Below are 20,378 nucleotides of genomic sequence, written 5' to 3' on the forward strand. Positions count from 1 at the left end.
TGGCTTCTCTCTCACTTACCAACTTTACATCTTCCTTTATGGCCCCGGAAGATGACTGGTTAGCCAGAGACGGGTAAGATTCCTCAAGGGAGGAACAGCCTAAGACAGGCACAGTCGCAGGGGGGCCATCAGGTGAGAAATTGGGGATCAGCAGAGGTGAGGCTCAGAACCTCTCCCCCCCTGTTTTGAGAGAAATCTTATGCATCCATGGATGTTTTATTGCCGTTGTCTAGCTTGGATTAACACATAGTCTACAGGCACATACCTGATCATCTACATTTGCTCTCTTACAACACTAAACTAAGTTTTCTACCTTTATCTTACATCTACCTACCACTTCAGCATTTTATTAATAATAATAATAATAATAATAAAAAAGGGAGAAATGTGGGATCCACATATAAATCAAGTATAAAAATCAAACGAATATTCATATTTGACCTGATTGTTTATAGTTCAGAATGCGTGATCAAAACCGAAATTTTCTGTGATGACTACCCTTGCACTGTTCACCATGTAAGAACTTATTCACTATGTAAGAATTTGTCCACCATGTAAGAACTTGTTCGTTATAATTTAGAAAATTGGAGACTGTTGAGAATTAGGCTTGGGGTTGATTAATGATTGTGCATTGAGTCCCCTATACAGAATTTTATTGTTGTTAACAACCATTTGATCAATAAATATAAGATATACCCTCTCAAAAAAAAAAAAAGAAACCTTGTACTCATTAGGAGTCAGTTCCCATTCCCTCAACCTCCAACACCTTTACTCCCAGTCCTAGGCAACCACAAATCTACTTTCTGTCTCTAGATTTGTATATTCTAGACATTTCATGTAAGTGAAATTATACAGTATGTGATCTTTTGTTATCAACTTCTTTAATTTAGTATGTTTTAAAGGTTCATCTGTTGTATGGATTTACTACATTTTGTTCATCAGTTGATGGACATTTGAGTTTCCATTTTTTGGCTATTATAAATAAAGCTGCTATGAACATGTTTATATGTGGACATATGTTTTCAGTTCTCTGGGGCATGTACTTAGGAGTGGAACTGTTGGGTCATAAGTTAACTAACTCTATGTCTAACTTTTTGAGGAACTGCCAAACTATTCCTCATTTTACACTCCCACCAGCAATATATGAGGGTTCCAATATATCCACATTTGTGAATTTTTTTTTTATCACAGCTCTCCTAGTGGGTGTGAAATCATAAATACAATATTTTTTTAAAAATTAAAATTAATGCAATAAATCCATGATGAAGAGAAGATTAAACATTTTAATAATGAAAGGACTTGGCAGTTCTGTAGTGAGCCTTATCAGAGCCTGAGTTAAAAGGAAATATGTGTGTTCCATATACATGTTTCTATGTATTTTTAAGGGCAATGAAAAAAACCAGCTTTGAAAGTATGCTTTATGAATGTAAAGCTTTGTCTAGAAATATGAACAGTCTTACTGAATTTGAAAATAAATGAAAAATAAAATAAAATAACTTGGAAGTGTAAAAGTCACCAGATGAGAGCATGAATTATTATGGAGACAATGGATATCAAATAGAAATTAGGGAAATTATAGATGTCCTAATTTCATACGTGAAGTGGAGATATGAAAAATCAATTAAAGTACCTTCACAATTTTCATTTTTAACCAGAGAAAAGTTATTGTCTGTGAATACTTCTAATTTACAAAAATGACTTGGCTCATAAATATCCGATGAGTTAAGTCCTGTAGAAATTTCATCAGAAATAATTTTAAGTATAATGCAAAATTAGAACTACACAAACTGTGAACAGCTGACTCAAAAAGAAATAGAAAATTTGAATAGAACTTTAAAAGTAAAGAGATAGCATTAGTAATAAAAGATAAGCCTATAATGAGAAACCCAGGCCCAGGTGGCTTAACAATTCTTCCAAAAAATAGGAGAGGAGGGAACAATTTCCAACTCATTCTCTGAGACCAAGATTACTCTGATACCAAAACCAGAAAAGACATCATGAGAAATGAAAACTACAGATCAGTATCTCTTATGAATATAAACACAAAAATCTTCAACAAATATTATCAAACTGAACCTGGAAACATGTAAAAAGGATTATATGTCACTACCAAGTGGGATTTATCTAAGGACTGCTAGGTTGGTTCAACATATGAAATTCAATCACCCTGTTAATAGAATAAAGCACAAAAACCACATGATCATTCAATAGATGTAGAAAAAATCCTTAAAAAATCCAAACCCTTTCTTTAAAAAACAAAACAAAACAGAACAGAACCAAACCACTCAACTAGGAATAGAAGGGCACTTAAACTGAAAAAGGGCATTTCTTTGGTAGGCTGAATAATGGCCCCTGTCCTATTCCCCCAAATTTATGAACATGTTACCTCACATGGTACCAGAGACTTCACAGATGTTTAAGGTCTTGAAATGGGGACATTATGCTGAATTATTCAGCTGGGCCCAATGTAATCATTGGGTTTTTTATAAGAGGGAGGGGTTATCAGAGTCAAAGAAGTTGAGAGGTGGGAAACAAGAGGTGAGAGTTTAGAGATAATGGTATATTGTTGGATTTGAGGATGGAGGAAGGGGACCACAAGCCAAGGGATGCAAGCAACCTCCAGCAACAAGATATAAGCAACAGATTCTCCCCTAGAACCTCCAGAAGGAACATAGGCCCACTGGCAACTAGATTTTAACCAAGAGAATCTGGTTTCTGATTTCTGATCCCTGGAAATGTTAAGAGAATAAATTTGTGTCATTTTCAGTCACTAACTTTGCAGTAATTTGTTACAGTGGCAATAGGAAGCTAATGCAGTACCTGTGAAACCCTTTCTTCCTTAGATCAGCAACAAGCCAAAGATGATTGCTCTCACCACTTCTATTCAGTCTTATAGTGGAGGTTCTGTCTGGGGCAATTAAGGCAAGATAAAGAAAGAAAAGGCATTCAGATTAAGAAATAAGTAAGACTATATCTATTTTCAAATGACATAATCTTGTATAGAGAAAATCCTAGGGAATGAATAAAAAACTGCTGGGACTAGAACTAATAAACCATTTTAGTAAGGTTGTGCAATACAAAACCAATATACAACGAGCTGTATTTTTATACACTCAATGAAGAATCTGAAAATGAAATTAAGAAAACAGTTCCATTTAAAATAGCATCAAACACACTTAGGAATAAATGTAACAAAAAGTACAAAACTTGTACATAGAGAAGTGCAAAATGTTATTGAAACAATTTAATATGTAAGTATATGGGAAAATATCCATTCTTTGTTCATGTATTAGAAAATTTTATATCATTGAGATGTTAATACTCCCTCAAATTTTCTGTACATTTAGTACAATCCCTATCAAAATCCCAGCTTGATTATTTCAAAAATTGCCAAGCTGGTTCTAAAATTCATATGGAGCTGTAGGAGACCAGAATAGCTAAAACAATCTGGAAAAAGAAAGAAATATAGTTGTAGCACTCATGTTCTTGATTCCAAAACCTACTTCAAAGTTATAGAATTCAAGACTTGTGGTACTGGCATAACGTTAGACGTTAAATCAGTGGAATGGAATTGAGAGCTCAGAAATAAACCCTCACATTTATGGTCATCTAATTTTCAACAAAGAAATAGTCTTTTAAACATACGGTGCTGGCAGAACTGAACATTCACATGTAAAAGAAAGAAGTTGGATCCCTATTTCCCACAATATACAAAACTAACTCAAAATAGATCAAAGTTCTAAGTCTAAGTGCTAAAATTATAAAATATAAAACTCTTAAAAGAAAACTTAGTTTAAATAATCATGCCCTTAGGGTAGACAATGGTTTCTTAGATATGACATCAAAAGCCAAGATAAATTATACTTAATTAAAATTTAAAAATTTGTGCTTCAGAGGATACATCAAAAACTGAAAAACCCCATAGAATATGAGAAATATTTATAAATCATGTATCTGATAATGGGTATGTATCCAGAATACATATAAAATTCTTACAACTCAACAGTAAAAGACCGATAACCTCCTGATAGAAAAATGGCAAACAGATTTGAATAGACATTTCTCCAAAGAAGATATACAAGTGGCCAATAGGAACATAAAAAGATGCTCTACATTATTAGCCATTAGGGAACTGCAAATCAAAAGTACAATGAGATGCTACTTCATACCTACTAAGCTGGCTATAATTAAAATGACAAATGCTGGTGAGGATGTGGAGAAACTGGAAAACTGATACATTGCTGGTGGGATCATAAAATGGTGCAGTGCCTTGGAAGGCAGTTTGGCAGTTCTTCAAAGCGTTCTACATAGAGTTACTATATTAGCCAGCAGTTCCACTCCCAGGTATATCCCCAAGGGAACTGAAAACATATGTCCACACAAAAACTTGTATATGAAAGTTCATAGCAGCATTATTCATAATAGCCAGAAAGTGGAAACAACTCAAACATGCATAGTGGATAAGCAACATGCTGTATATGCATATACTGGAATATTAATCGTAAAAAGGAATGAAGTATTGATACATGCTATAACATGCGTGAACCTTGAGAATATAATGCTAAGGAGACAGGCACAAAAAGGCCACCTAATATATGCTTTAATTTTATATGAAATTTTCAGAAGAGGAAAATCCATAGAGATAGAAAATAAATTAGTATTTGCCAAGAACTGGTTTGGGGGAAGAGTGAATGAGTGAGAATGGATATGGGGTTTCTTTTGAAATGGGGTGATAGAAAATGTTCTCCAATTAGATAGTGGTGAGGGTTGCACAAATTTGTGGCTATACTAACAACCACTGAATCATATTCTTTGAAATGGTGAATTTTATGGTATGTGGATTATAGCTCAATAAAAAATTTCCCAACAGGTCGACTTTATACACAGTTTAAGTAATGTGATTTTACATGTTTCATGACACATCCTGCATTCTAGCTTATCACCCTCATTGGTTTGCAGTACCTTCATAGATTTCTTTTTGTTTATGGTGTTCTTCCTGTATCCTACACAGCCTTGCAAAATGTATGACTTTATGAATCATTTTAGCTGTTGAAATGTATGTATTAAATACTTTTTCATCTCCTTGAATCCCCTAATAAAAAATATTACCCAACCTTCATGTTTTATTTTTCCCCACTAGTCTGTAAAATCCCTGAGGCTAAGAATCATGGTAGATTCATCCTTATATTCTCTTCCCACAGCTTAAGCTCACTTTTATTCCCATCTTGTACCTGGTACAGTACCTGATGCAAAGACATTGTTTATAATTCTTTTGGATCACCTCTTATTTTCCCTTCCTCAACTTGAATCTGATCTCTTTGAGTACCAGTACTGGTTTTCATTCATATTTGAATGAAATATATGTAGCTCTATTTTTTACATTATGTTCTTAATGAATGAATTCTGTATCAGCCCTGCCATTTGCCACATCAAATCATACCTTTTACCTACTCATGTTTCAAATGAATGTACTATAGTCTAATTCAGCATGCATCAATTATTTTGACTGTCATATATAGACCCATTATCCATTTTTTTTGTCTTAGATTTTGAATGCAAAGGTAACAAACTGTTGTCCCAGGGGTTATTGCCTGAGCAATTATTCTTGTAAATTCTTCAACTGAGAGCTCTTTGTAAGTGCCTGCTAAATATGACTCGATAATGGTGAAGTCCTGACTCTTCTTTTGCCTATTTGGATTTTATATCCTTGCAGGAGACAGTTATCTTGCTCTTGGAACAATTTCTTATGAGAGAGGAAAACTGGGCTCTCATAGAGAATGACTGAACCAGGAGTCCAGGAAGCTAAGAGGATCAGACTTGAAGAGCAAATATTGCAGCCCACCAAGCTCTGTCTCTAGTATTTCCTGAAAGCATTTTTCTTGCAATCAATGCAGGTAGACCAGGGGAAATGTGAGTGGGTGGAGAGAATAGTATGAAGTTTCCACTTTGGTTGTAAATTAAGAGAGCTTTTCAGCCCCTAATTCTCTGAGTCCAGCACCTTTCCCTTTGAAACACCACTAAATAAAACCAGTGCATCAAGGTTTGTTTGTTTTCCTAAACTTGACTAGCAGCTTCCCGAGTTTACTGTTCTACTCATGTTTTCTGTTGAGTATTTGTTTATATGTATTTCTTTAAAATCCAAATGGTCATTTGTTTCAGACAGACTTCTGATAGTCATCAGAGCAAATACTTTATCATTCATTTTTCTTCACCTTTCTACTTACCATTAAATCACTACAGAGAGATTTTGTGTACCTACCTCAAAATAAACACATTTTGTTGGACAACCAGATTCCTTGCCCGAGGTTGTCTGTCTGACTCCCTCCTCTCTTAGCATAAGTTCTTTCTCAAGAGTTCAGCAGTTCCTTTTGCAATTGACTTCCAGTGTCTATCCTACCAGTTTCCAAGATGTGCTAAAACATGTCTAAGTCCCAGGAAATTACACACTTTAAGCTTAAGCTAAGACTTCACCTCACTACACACAGTACTGACAACACAGATTGGTTCCATGCAGTCTTTTACACAAGAACGGTTATACATCAAGGCCCAGATGTTTACACAATTCTCTACCATTACCCTCTATTTAAGCATGACAATTTTAAAAGAAAGAAAGAAAAGTAATGATATAAATGAATGGAACAGGTTTTCTATGCTGGGTTCTTATAGAAAGCTAGAGGTAATATTAAAATGTTGAGAGAAACTATATCTTTGGAATGGAATTAGGACCTCTAAATTGTCATTTCCCTACCTGTGATGCACAAAACTTCCCCCACTAATCTTCCACACCATTCACACAATATTACTTCACAAACAAGTTTCAGCATCGGTTTTTTGTTTTTGTTGTTTAAAAATGTTTTGGGGCTGGCATCCATTTAGTGTTATTTTCCGTCATGGAGAGGGACCAAAGAAGATAAACAATTTGATAAATACAGTGACTTCTTAGAGGAGTCAGGGCGTGTGCTGAGTCTAAAAGAAGAGGAAGGACTTTTAGGTTGAAGAAGAATATCTCAACCCCTTTATGAAGATGCTTTCTGTTACAGAATTAAACAAGAAAGCAGCGTCTTTTGGATCCAGTTTTGTCATTGACTCATTGTGTGAATATAGACCCAAACCCTTCTCAACTCTGTCTTCAGTTTTCCCATCTTTTCAATTAGTTTGGTAAGGACAGTGATCTGCAGGAGCAAGAGCTGACTGGAGTTGAAAATAATTGGGTTCTTTGTCCTCTCAACACTTTCTAGCTGTTGCAGATTTGGGGAAATCGGTTCATCTCTCTGGGACTTAGGTTTCTCATCTATAAAATAGGAAAAATCAGTCCTCAGTCTACCTTATAATGTGATAATTTGGTAAAGTAACAGAGGTAAGTTTTGTAAGATAAATTCTAACCGAAATAAGCAGGCGACTAGAGGCAACAAAGGGCCAGGCAGTTTATTTGAGCGCAATTCCCGGGTGATGTTCCCCGGTCTGGCTATCAAAGGCCAGGAAAGTTACGCTCAGCAGGGCAGGCAGCGAGTTTTTTAAAGAAGGTAGGGGGAGGCAGAGCTTAGATTTACAGCGGCGCGCGAGGATTGGCTAGCCTAAGGCACATTTTTCAGGTTGGGAGGGGGCAGCAGCCGGGGACTTTGGCACGTCATCAGTGTCTGACATGCTCACCGCTCCCTCTGGTGCCTCCAACCTTACAAGTTTAACTATTACAAAATGCAGTAGTACATCTGTGAGGTAAGTGAAAGTTGAGGAGAACCAGATATCTAGAAATGTGTAAAGAAGAAAGGAGTCCGGGCAAAAGTAAAGGAAATTTGGGGTGGAAAAAGAAAAAATAAAGGAAGGGGAAGAGGAGGAGGCAGAACTAGGGAATTTCAACAAGGTAAAGCTATAAGAGGAAGTGCAACCAGTCAGGAAGACTGGGGGAGGGGCCGCAGGGCGGCTGGGTCACGTTGCCGGCGGGGCCATTTGGGTTGTGCGCGGCGGTTGTGCGCGGGGCCTGTTGGGTTGTGACGCACATTCCAGGCTTTTATTGCCTTATCCCCGAGGGCTCAACTGAGATCTAAGATGGCGGCGCTTGCACCCGGGCAAGTACTGCTGGCGCACGAGTTACGGAAAGGCAGCCTAAGGACGAATTTATTAAGGAAACCATAGAAATTCGCCCATTTTTGTGTGGTGGTGAGTGCTGAGTCTTACATCGGCTAGGAAAGTGGCCGTTAGCAAGACTACACGCTTCGGGTTGCGCGGCCTGCCTGAGTGGGGGGAGGAGTTGGCCTGTTTTTCATTTTTCTTTCTCGCCTTTCTTCAAAATATCGGAGTATAATTTCTCCCTAATCATTTTACCGCCACTTGATGAGGCGAGGTGATTGCGGAAGCTAGCTGCCAGGAGGGATTCTGGGTCGCTTTCGTCTCGTTTTTCCTTGTTTAAATGGGTTTTTTTTGACACCATGACTCCCCAAAATGAAAGATTCGCTCTCCCTACAGCGCTCTTAGGCATCTTCTCTCGTGCTGCCTTTCGAGTGCAAACTTATTTAATAAACTAGTCAGTTTGTAACCTACTCATTATGGGTTAGATGGAAATTTTTTTTCTCTTTTATGTATACCTTAAGTGAGGACTTCTGGACATGTAACATTTGTTCTGGAAGCATCTCAAAGGTCGGTGTGCGTGTGTGTACAGGTAATCTTTCGGGTATTCTTGCATTATTTTGTAGATTGTTAGCTTTGATAACTCACTAAGGAAAGAGCTAGATTTCCCGTGTTCAAATACCTTGGTGAAAATAATTTATTTCTAGAAATCATAACATTTTTATGAGGAAGACAGTAATACAATTACATCTAATCGGTATTAAAATGCTTATGTGGTTAAATTTCAGTTAGGAAGTGCCTGTAGTTTACCCTTATGTTGCTCAAGAGAGTATGAATTGCAACCTTTTGAAAAAGTAATCTGGCAATGCTTAGGGAAACAAAAAGTACAGATATCACTAGACTACATACTGGAACCTGATAGTCTGACTTTTAAGAAAACATCCTATAGAAATAAAAGTACATATAAAGACACATGAACATGGATGGATGTCTTTGCAGCTTTGTTTTTGTGACAATATGTACTGGAAACAGCAAGTAAATCAATAAGAGACCAAGTAAATTGTAGAACATTCGTATTTTGAAATATTTTGCAGCTGTGGAGACAGATTTACCTCTACACTCTTGATTTAGAGAATGCCATAATGGATTGTTAGGTGAGAAAAGTAAGTTGCAGAATATGCAGTATGATCCTGTGATTAGTGTGGGGAGAGTGTGCTAAAGGAATGTAATAACATTCTTTTCTTTGTCTTTTTGGGGGTCTTCTATATATGTTATGAAGTGGTTAAGACATATACAAACATATAAAGAATAATACAGTGAACCTCTGTTCTCACCAAACAAACACTAAAATAAAAACTATCATTATGGTTGAAGTTCACTGTACCCATCCCTAATTGCATCTCTCTCTACCTTCATCCCCAGAGGCAGCCATTATTTTAGTGATTATTCTGCGCCTGTATTTCTTAGACTTTTGTGACCTTATGAACCTATTCTAACATTTTTTTAAACAAAGTTTGAAGAGAAATTTTTTTAGAGTCAATTTAAAAAATGGTGGATTTTTAAGTGGGATTTAAGTCTGGGTTACAGTAACGGGCCAATTAAAATTTCTCATAAATTAAAGGCAGGATCTTATTTTTTTTAAAACCAAAAACAGGAATTAAGTGTTGACAAGGAAGCAGAGAAATTGGAAGTCTTGGACATTGCTGCTGGGATATAAAATGATGAAGCTGCTGTGGAAAACAGTTTGATATTACTCTGTAAGTTAAACACAGAATTATCATACTACCTTGTCAACACTTAACTATTTTTGGTTTAAAAAAAAATTACAACCATCCTAGTGTGTGTTTGAAGTGATAAGTCATTGTGGTTTAGATTTCTGTTTCCCTAATGACTAATGCTTTGGGGCATCTTTTCATGTACTCGTTGGCCACCTGTATATTTTCTTTGCAGAAATGTCTATTCAAGTCCTTTGACCATTTTTAATTTGTCTTTCTGTTGTTGAGTTGTACAAATTCTTTATATAATCTAGATAGTAGACTGTTACATATATATGATTTGCAAATTGTTTTTCCCATTCTTGAGTGTTTTTTACACTTGATAGTATCCTTTGGTGTACATATTTTTAAAATTTGGTGTCCAATTTACCTTTTTTCTTTTGTTGCCTGTGCTTTTGGTGACAAATCTGAGAATTCTTTGCCAAATCCAAAGTGACGAAGATTTATCCTTATGCATTTTTCTGAGTGTTCCATGTTTTTAGCTCTTATATTTGTCATTGATCTATTTTGAGTTAATTTTTGTATATGATGTGAGGTCCAGCGTCATTCTTTTACATGTGCGTAGTGAGTTGTCCCAGCACCATATGGTGAACAGATAGTTCATTCTTCATTGAATGATCTTGACACTTTTGTTGAAATCAATTGCCTATAGATGTTGGTTTTTTTTCTGGTCTTCCAAATTTATTCCATTTGTCTCTGTGTCTGCCCTTGTACCAGTATGACACTGTTTTGATTACTGTAGATAGTAAGTTTTAAAATTGCGAAGTGTCAGTCCTCCAACTTTGTTCTTCTTTTTCAAGATTGTTTGGCTATGTAGGGCCCCTTGCAATTCCATATGAATTTCAGGATCAGCCTTTCCACTTCTTTTTAAGTTGTGTAGAAAAAAATAAGAGGAGTTACAAACTAAAACTACATTAATACTGCCTTTTATATTTACCTATGTAGTTACCTTTATCCATGTTCTTTATTTCTTAGTATACTTTGAATTACTGTCTATTATCTTGCCATTTTAGCCTGAAGAACTCCCTTTGGCAGTTCTTGTAGAGCCAGGTCTGTTACCAACAAGCTCCCTCAGCTCTTTCATCTGGGAGTGTCTTAATTTCTTTTTTTGGTTCTTTTTGACAGGTTTATTGAAATAGAATTCACATACCATATGATTCACCCATCTGAAATGTACAACTCAGTGGTTTTTAGTATATCTGCAGCCAACACCACCATTAATTTCAGAGCATTTTCATCACTCCAAGAAGTCCACACGCTTTAGCCATAACCAGATGCCCTCTTGAACCCCACTTGCCCATACCTAGGTAACAACAAATCTACTTTTTGTCTCTGTAGGTTTCCCAGTTTTGAGCATTTCACTTGAATGGAGTCATACAATATGTAGTCTTTATTGATTGACTTTTCCCTTAACAATAATGCTTTAAGGTTCATCCATGTTGTAGCGTGTATCAGTAAGTACTTCATTCCATTTATGGCTGAATAATGGTCCATAGTATGGATATACCGCCTTTTGTTTATCAATTATTCCATCAATGGACATTTGGGTTGTTTCCACCTTTAGACTATTAAGAATGAGTCTGCTAAAACATTCATGTGCAAGTTTCTGTGTAGACATATGTTTCTATTTCTCTAGATGTATATTTTAGAGTATTATTACTGGGTCATGTGGTAACTCTAGTTGTTTGAGAAACTGCCTCATTTCCAAAGTGGCTGCACCATTTTATAATCAAATCAGCCATGTATGAGGGCTCTAACTTGACTACATTCTCACCAGCACTCGTCATTACCTAACTTTACACAATTCTAGCCTTCCTAGTGGCTGTGAAGTAGTATCTCATTGTATTCTCCTTTCCCACAAGGTTAGTCCCTTTATGTTGCTTCTTAGGGAAATACAATTTGAATATGCCCACAATCACCCTGGGATGACCGTGGTTTGTTAGGGCTGTCTCTCTCTGACCACACCCAGCAGTCAAGCTCCACTTACTGTGAACTAATTGTTTGTTTTCCACAATGCCCTGGGGCATAAACTACTGTGAAAACTAATCCCATCAAACTGGGGGTTCTTTGAACGAATAGTTTCTGAGATTAGTGTTTGATATTTGTTTTGACCCCAGAGGGTTCCTCCCAGTTGCCTTATTCTCCAGTTCTTTCCTGCAAACTAGCTGACCTACAGTTTAGCCTGCATTTTGAATCTTATTAATTGCCTTTCAAGCACTCCTTTAGGTTTGACTTTCTACATGCTCTTGCAAATGAAGTTAGTTCCTTTGGGGAGAGATTATGAGCTATTTTAATGTCTCCTCCTTCCCTCAAACAAAAACTCTGAGCCTGGTCTCTGGAGGTGGGGCTAGGTTAGGGGTAGTGGCAAGTTTCTCACTGAGTGACAGTTCTCTTCTGTTAGCCCAGTGCTTGGTGGAGGGGAGGGTACAGCCAGAGGTCCTCTCAGTTTGCCTCTTTCCTCCCAGACTCTGGTCAAGGATGATCAGGGCCCAGATCTTCTTCATTCGCCACACCCAATTAAGGTCTATATTCCACCAGTGGAGGCTAAGTCGGGGAGAAGGTCACTCTAGCTATTCATGCCATCAGGCCATAAGTTGATCTCTTTAATTTATTTTTGATAGTTTTGTCAGATATAGATTTGTTTTGGTTGACAGCTTTCTTTCTGGGAAGAAAGCCCTCTGAATGGGACCTGGTGGGGAGAAGGAGCGCTGGGTTCTTCGTTGTAGGAGTTTTGAGAGGAGTCTCCCCCTCCTTGAGCTGGAATGGGAGAGGGTAGGAGTTAGTGGTCTTGGTTCATATACTAAAAACTCACCTTAGTGAATTTTCTAAGATATTCTTAAATATGTGTCTTTCATTTGCTGTTTGTCCTTAGAACTGTTTCCAAAGTTTTTAAGTGGTGATTTTTTAAAATGTTTTCATAAGCTGCAGTGGGGAGGAGGTGACTCTAGCTCCTCATGCTGTCAGGCCATAAGTCAGTCTTTTTCCTTTATTTAAAGATAGTTTTGTAGATACAGATTTGTTGGTTGACAGCTTTTTTCTTTCAACACTTTAAATATGTCACCACCTTCTGGCCTCCATGGCTTCTGATGATGAGTTACTTCTCTTTTCTAGCTTTTTAGATTCTTTCTTGGGTTTCAACAGTTTGATTACACTACATTTCAGTGTAGATCTCTTTTGAGTTTATTCTCTTTGGAGTTCACTGAATTTCTTATGTAGATTTGCCATTGTTTCTTCAACTATTCTTTATGTCCCTTTCTCTCCCTTTTCTTCTGGACCTCTCTCATTTGTGTGTGCTGTTAAGATTGGTGCTGTTTACATATATCTCTTAATTGTTCTTCCTTTTTTTCTCTTTCCATTCCTCAGACTGAGTAATCTTAACTTACCTATCTTCAGAGTCATTTATTCATTCTTCTGCCTATTTAAATCTTAGGAAGAATCCTTTTAAAAGTCGGTGAATTTTTCATTACAGTTACTGTACTTTTCAGCTTCAGAATTTGTATTTGGTCCCTTTTTGTAATTTCTGTCTCTTTATTGATATTTTCAATTTATTGATAGGTTCTTCTCCCGGTTTCCTTTAGTTTTTGTCTGTGGTTTCCATTAGCTTTTTAGCCTATTTATGACAGCTGGTTTTTCTAGTAAGTCTAATGTCTGGGCTTCCTCAGGGATAGTTTCTGTTAATTTGTTTTTTCTTTCTGTAAATGAGCCATACTTATTTCTTTACATGTCTAATAAGTTTTTATTGAAAGTAGGCATTTTGAATTTTATATGATGGCTCTGGAAATCAGAGTATTTCCCCCCTACCCTCAGGTTTGTGTTGTTGATTATTGTGGGCTGCAGTCATCCATTTGTTTGACTTTTGTTCCTTGTCGTATGTGGTCACTAAACTCTCCATTTGTTATCTCAGTGTTCAGCTAGTGACTTGATAAGAATCTGTAAATGATACAATTTGCAGTCCCTTTCTTCATTTAACACTGTTCTGATTATAGTAAGTTTCTAACTAGATTCTAGAATTCTGAAAAAGCTGATTCTTGCAGTTTTTGCCAGCTTAATCATTTCAGTGGTGGGATGCATCGTAGGAGCTCCCTACTCCACCATTTCTGGTGTTGTCATCTCGTACATTTTGATACATCATGATTGCATTATAATTCAGTGCACAGTACTTTCTAATTTTGCTTGTGATTTCTTCTTTGACTCATAGAAAATTTAGAAATGTATTGGTTAATTTCCAACTCTGTGGAATTCCAATTTTTCTTTCTCTTTTTTAATTCCATTCTGTTGGAGAGCATACCATGTATGATTTCAGTCCTGTTAAATTTGAGTTTAGCACAGAGCTCTTTGAACTATGACTTATGGGTCAAATCCTGTTCCCTGGCTTAGTATTATTAGTAAACTAAAAACAATCTTTAAATTTTTAAATGGTTTAAAGAAAATTCACAAGCAGAATATTATTTATCAATGCATGAAAGTCATGTGCAATTCAAATTTCAGTGTCCATTATAAATTTTACAGACACACAACTATTCTTATATGACTGTATATTGTCTGTGGATGCTTTAATGCCACAACAGCAGAATTGAGCAATTACAGTAGTGACTGTGTGGCTTGCAAAGCCTAAAATGCCTCTTAGTTGAATTTGCTTACACCTAGTTTAAATAAACATCCCTTTTACCTATATCTCTAAATTATGCTACCATCACCCTCTCATCAACAAGAAATTTTATGCTATAGCGTGCCTCTTAAACATGGAATAAAATCATTTTTTTTGCATCTTACCATTTTACCAAGTTGAAAGGCTAAGATGAAAGCCTGCTGAACAAAAATATTAACTGATGTATGAGAAAAAGTACAACTATCTTTCTAGTAATTTTTTTCTGTATTGACTATTTCAGCACATCTCTCTCTTCCATTCTAATTTCCTTGTTCCAAACTTAGACAAATTTACCAAAAATAATAAATATTAAACCACTTTTATTAGTGAAAATAATTACCTTTGTACATATGGGCATTCTACATAGTTAAAATCAATTATTTTGTCTTAAAAGTATTTTATTTTCTTTTTTTCCTCTTTGATGTTATATGTTAATGTATCCATCAAGATGGACCACCAAGCTATGGTTTCACATAGGTTTTTAGTATTGAATTTTTTTTTTTTTTTTTTTACCTTTTGACTCCCTTCACCCATTTCTCCCATCCTCTGCCTCTTGGAAACACTAATCTGTTCTCTGTGCCTTTCAGCTTGGTATTTTAAAAACATTTTTTAGATTCCACATATAAAAGAGATCATACAGTATTTGTCTTTCTCTGACTTATTTCAGTTAACATAATAAATAACCTTAAAGTCCATCCATGTTGTCACAAGTGGCAAGATTTCATTCTTTTCTATAGCTGAATAATACTCCATTGTGTGTATGTATGCACACACATACACCCCATGATTTCTTTCTCTTTTCATCCACTGATGGACACTTGTTTGTTTCTACATTTTGGCTGTTGTAAATAATGCTGCAGTGAATATTGGGGTGTGTTTATCTTTTCAAGTTAGTGTTTTCATTTTCTTCAGATAAATAAATACCCAGCAGTGGAATTGCTGGATCATATGGTAGTTCCATTTTTAATTTTTTGTGAAACCTCCATAGTGTTTTCTGTAGTGGCTGCTCCAATTTACATTTCTACCAACAGTGCACAAGGACTCCCTTTTGTCCTCATCCTCACAGTACTTGTTATTTGTCTTTTTAATAACTGTAGTCATTCTGATTGTTGTGAAGAGATACCTCATTGTGGTTTTGATTTGCATGTCCCTGCTGATTGGTAATGCTGGGCATCTTTTAATCTATCTGTTGGCCATCTGCATGTCTTATTTGGAAAAATGTCTATTCAGATCCTCTACCCAATTTTTTAAATTGAAGTATAATTCATATTCAATATTATATTGGTTTCAAGTATACAGCATAGTCTTTCTGCCCATATTATAATTGTATTGTATAAATATATCTTATGCCAATAATTTTTGACTACCAATATGTTGGGAAAGGTGGTAAAGTAGCAAGAGTTTTGTTTTGAAAAGTGAATAAAGCAGATTTTTTTTAAAAAAAGCCCTGCATGGATCTGGACAATAAGTGGGGAAAAATCTGTCAATTGAAGTTGACTCCTGAATGGCATAGATGATGGAATTAGTGATTTAGGAGTTTAAAACAGTTACTTATCAATGTAGAGGATGTCTGAAAATGCTTACTTGAAGTATGAAAGATGTAAAAAAGATTTTAACTTCTGAGAATGAAAAATACAATTTTTAAATTTTAAGTTGTTTAGGGAGTTTCCTGTCCTTTTTCTGTTATAAATTTCTAGTTTAATTATATTATGGCTTGAGAAAATACTTTGTATACTTCTAGTTTTTTTCATGTATGTTAGGCTTTGCTTTATGTGAATATTCCATATGTACTTAAAAAGAATGTCAGTTTTGTTCTTGGATTGAGTATTGTATAACCACTGAAAAGATTTCCTTGGTTAATGATCTTGTTCAGTCTTCCATACCTCTGTTGATTTTCTGCCTGTTAATTCTAATTGTGACAGAAGTGTTGAAGTCTTTAAGTTTCTTGTCAATTTGTCTATTTATTGTTTTATTTTGTCAATTTTTGATTCGTATATTATGAACCTCTGTTAGGTGCATATGCATTTAGCATTGCTGTGCCTTCTGGTTCAATCAACCCTTTTATCATTAGATAATTGCCCTCATTTTCCCTGGTAATTTTCTTTGTTCTGAAATCTGTTTTTGTCTTTCATAAATATAGCTAGTCCTGTTGTTTGATTGATGTTTGCATGGTATGTATCTTCTCATTCCCTTGCTTTTAGGCTGCTTATACCAATGTATTTGAAGTCTATCTCTTGTAGACAGGATATTGTTGTTTCATGGTTTAGGTTTTTTGTTTTTTGTTCTTTTGGTAATCTGACAATTTCTGTGAGTTTTGGTCCTTAGGCCATTTATAATAAAAAATTGATATATTTAGATTTAGGTTTACTACTTTATTTTTTGTTTTCTGTTTGTTAATTTTTATAACCTTTCTGCCTTCTTTTGGGTTGTTTGAATAATTTTCCATTTTTATTTTGTTATTTTTTATTATATCTCTGTATAGCCTTTAGTTTTTTCTTTAGGGGGTTACACAATACATACTTAAGTTTTCACTGTATTTTAGAGGGTTATACAATATATACTTAAGTTTTCACTGTATTTTACCCTGTAGTTTGGAATATAGGAACATTAACATCTCATAGGCCCCTTAACTCTCCCTTTTTTACAATTGTCACATACTGTATTGCCATACATTGAAAACTCTATCAGAGAATGTTTGTCTTTTGTTTTCAGTCTTCACAATTTAAAAAAATTCAAGAGAGACAAATAACCTCCTGAATTATCCAAACAAATATTTCTGTTGCTCTTCATTCCTGATGATTTATGTTCCCTTCTGGTGTTTCCCTTCTGCATGAAAACTTGTTTTAGCATTTCTTTAGAGAAGATCTTATGGGTTATGTACACTTAGGTTTCCATCATGAGAATATCTTTAATTTATTTTACATTCCTTTACATAAATTACTTTATTTGGATATTTTGTGTGGACAGTTGCTTTCTTTCAGCCAATTAAACATGTACACTTCCTTCTGACTTCCAGAGTTTCTGATGGGAAAACAGTTATTATTCCTTTATGTGGTTGTATGATATTTTCTTTGGCTGCAGTTTTAGCAATTTTATTGTGATGCAGCTGGCTGTGGATTTCTTTGTATTTATCCTTTATGAAGTTTTCTTAGTTTATTGCATCTGTAGGTTTATGTCTATTGCCAAACTTAAGAAGTTTTCAGCCATTAGTTTTTTCAAATATTTTCAGCCCCACACTTTTTCTTCTATATTTCTGTTATTGTCTCAGTTCCCTGAACCTTTGTATATTTATGCTATTTTCTATTAGTATTGGATATTTTCTATATATCTCTTTTTAAGTTCCTTTGCCATCTCCACTGTGCTATTGAGTCTGTCATTTTATTTTTTAATTTTAGTTACTGTATTTTTAACTTAAAAAATTTGTCTTTTCTTTATATCATGTTTATTGACAGGGTTTTCTGTTTCAGTATTTGTCACAAGAATGTGATTGCTTGTCTGAGTATTGTTAAAATAGTTGTCTTAAAAGTGTCAGATAATTGCAAGAACCATTATCTTGGTATTTTTTTATGATTTAATGCATGTTATGCAATCTTGGCAGTAATGCTACAAAAGTATTGCTGTGCTATTCTCTGTGTATCATATGTGTGTGATGTTGGTATGTTTTAATGCATGTGACTTTGATCTCTTGGTTAATGTGTGCCAGAGTTTTCCACTGTAAAGTTACTGATTTTCCATTTCAATTTCATATGATTTGGTGGGGATATACTTTGAGATTATGCAAATATTGTGTTTCATGTCATAGTTGACTCACTGATTTTATCCATCATGATTATTACCTGCCACAGTGATTATGTTACTCTTTGTTTCATGGTTGTTTAGAATTTCCATTATTCCTTCTACATTCATTAATTGGAATTCTACTATAAGGAAGATCTGTCCATTCTTCCATTTTACTAATTTAATCAAATATTTATTTCAGTATGGACTCATTGGTGTATATTTCAGTCTCTTGATTTTAATCCAGTGCTGTCATTATTTTGTTGCTATGGCTATCAAGTTTGGCTGTTGTGCTTTCCTTCACGTTGGCTCCTGTGTCCTTTTGATATGCTCCCATTTTTTTTGAGCATTGCTCTATTTTCTGTCACCACAGTATGTTCTAGGTACATCTTGTTTTTTCCTGCCCCAGCTCTGAAATACTACCATTTCTATAAATGATCCTTGGCTCCTGTTACTGAAGAATGGTTTTTAGAAAGCAATATTTGTGTGCTCATTGTATCACTGTTTCTGGGTCCTCTCAGTCAACAGAGTGAGGGAGTATATGTTTATATTCACAGTCATAGATGTCCTTATTTCTATATTCTTTTGTATGTATGTATGTGTAGTTGTATGTTTCATATTAAATGATGAATTCATATTAATATGTTTGATTATAAATAAAAGCACAAGGTTCTGAGAATATATTTGTAAATGACATATCTGACAAGGGGTTAACATCCAAAATATATAAAGAACTCATACGCCTCAACACCCAAAAAGCAAATGATGGGCAGAGTATATAAAGAGACAATTCTCCAAAGAAGAAATTCAAATGGCCAACAGGCATATGAAAACTTAAAATAGAAATACCATTTGACCCACGAATTCCACTCCTAGGAATTGACCCTAAGAATGCAGTTTCCCAGTCTCAAAAAGACATATGCAACCTATGTTTATCGCAGCACTATTTACAATAGCCAAGGTACGGAAGCAACCTAAGTGTCCATCAGTAGGTGAATGAATAAAGAAGAGGTGGTGCATATACACAATTAAGTATTATTCAGCCATAAGAAGAAAATAAATCCTACCATTTGCAACAACATGGATGGAGCTAGAGGGTATTATACTCAGTGAAATAAGCCAGGCAGAGAAAGACAAGTACCAAATGATTTCACTCATCTGTGGAGCATAAGAACAAAGCAAACACTGAAGGAACAAAACAGCAGCAGGCTCACAGAACCCAAGAATGGACTAACAGTTGCTAAAGGGAAAGGGACTTGGCGGGGGTGGGTGGGAAGGGAGGGAGAAGGGGAATAAGAGGCATTACAATTAGCACACACAATGTAGCAGGGGAGAAGGCACTGGGAAGGCAGTACAACACAGAGCGAAGACACATAATGATTCTATAGCATCTTACTACGCTGATGGGCAGTGACTGTAATGGGGTATGTGGTGGGGACTTGATAATGGAGGGGATCTAGTAACCACAATGTTGCTCATGTAATTGTATATTGATGATACTAAAATAAAAATAAAACACAAGGTTCATTCTCTTCTAGTCTTCCTGTCTTCAATTGTAATTCCTTTTTTTGAAAATAAGACACCTGGCTCTCATTTTCCTGAATATATATACTACTTTGCTCAATTTTAGAATGTTAAAATTTTCTATTTATGTTTGTCTGAAGCAGAGATTCAGAAATACTAAAACATATTCCTCTGAGAAGCAAGTTTCCTACCTGGAGTGCAATATTGGTGTGCAGTTTTGTTTGTCTTTAGCCTTACAGTTGATAGTCAAATATACTGCTTCTAAAGTTACTGAAGTCGTAAGACAGTTCTTTTCTTACCACTCAGTTCAATTTGTTCATGTTAGCCATTTGTTTTACAATTAGGTTTATTTGTTATTATTTGCATTCCATTTTGGGGTTCCCCCAAGTGTTGTTTAGATTGAAGTATGTATTTATTTTGTGGTTATGTGAAACAGTACCATGGTTTCAAGTGTTAGACCTATATGAAAAGGCTTACAAAGAGAAGTGTCTCTCCTTTCCTCATCCCTAATATCTCTTTCCCAGCCCCTGATTTAACAGCCCCCCATTCCCAGCCACCTCCTGGAGGTAACTAGTGTTGGTAGTTTGATG

General features: G+C 35.5%; 1 long non-coding RNA gene across 2 annotated transcripts in view; it reads left to right on the forward strand.

Moving 5' to 3' along the window:
• Positions 1–7,597: 7,597 nt before the first annotated feature.
• The window catches only part of LOC118931428 (uncharacterized), a 128,703-nt gene continuing 115,922 nt past the window's right edge, over positions 7,598–20,378 (forward strand). For both annotated transcript variants that reach the window (XR_008995165.1, XR_008995164.1), the window contains exon 1: positions 7,598–9,821. This is a non-coding gene — a long non-coding RNA (uncharacterized LOC118931428). The remainder of the gene's footprint in view (positions 9,822–20,378) is intronic.

This window comes from Manis pentadactyla, chromosome X (assembly GCF_030020395.1).
Source record: "Manis pentadactyla isolate mManPen7 chromosome X, mManPen7.hap1, whole genome shotgun sequence".
NCBI classification, from domain to species: domain Eukaryota; kingdom Metazoa; phylum Chordata; class Mammalia; order Pholidota; family Manidae; genus Manis; species Manis pentadactyla.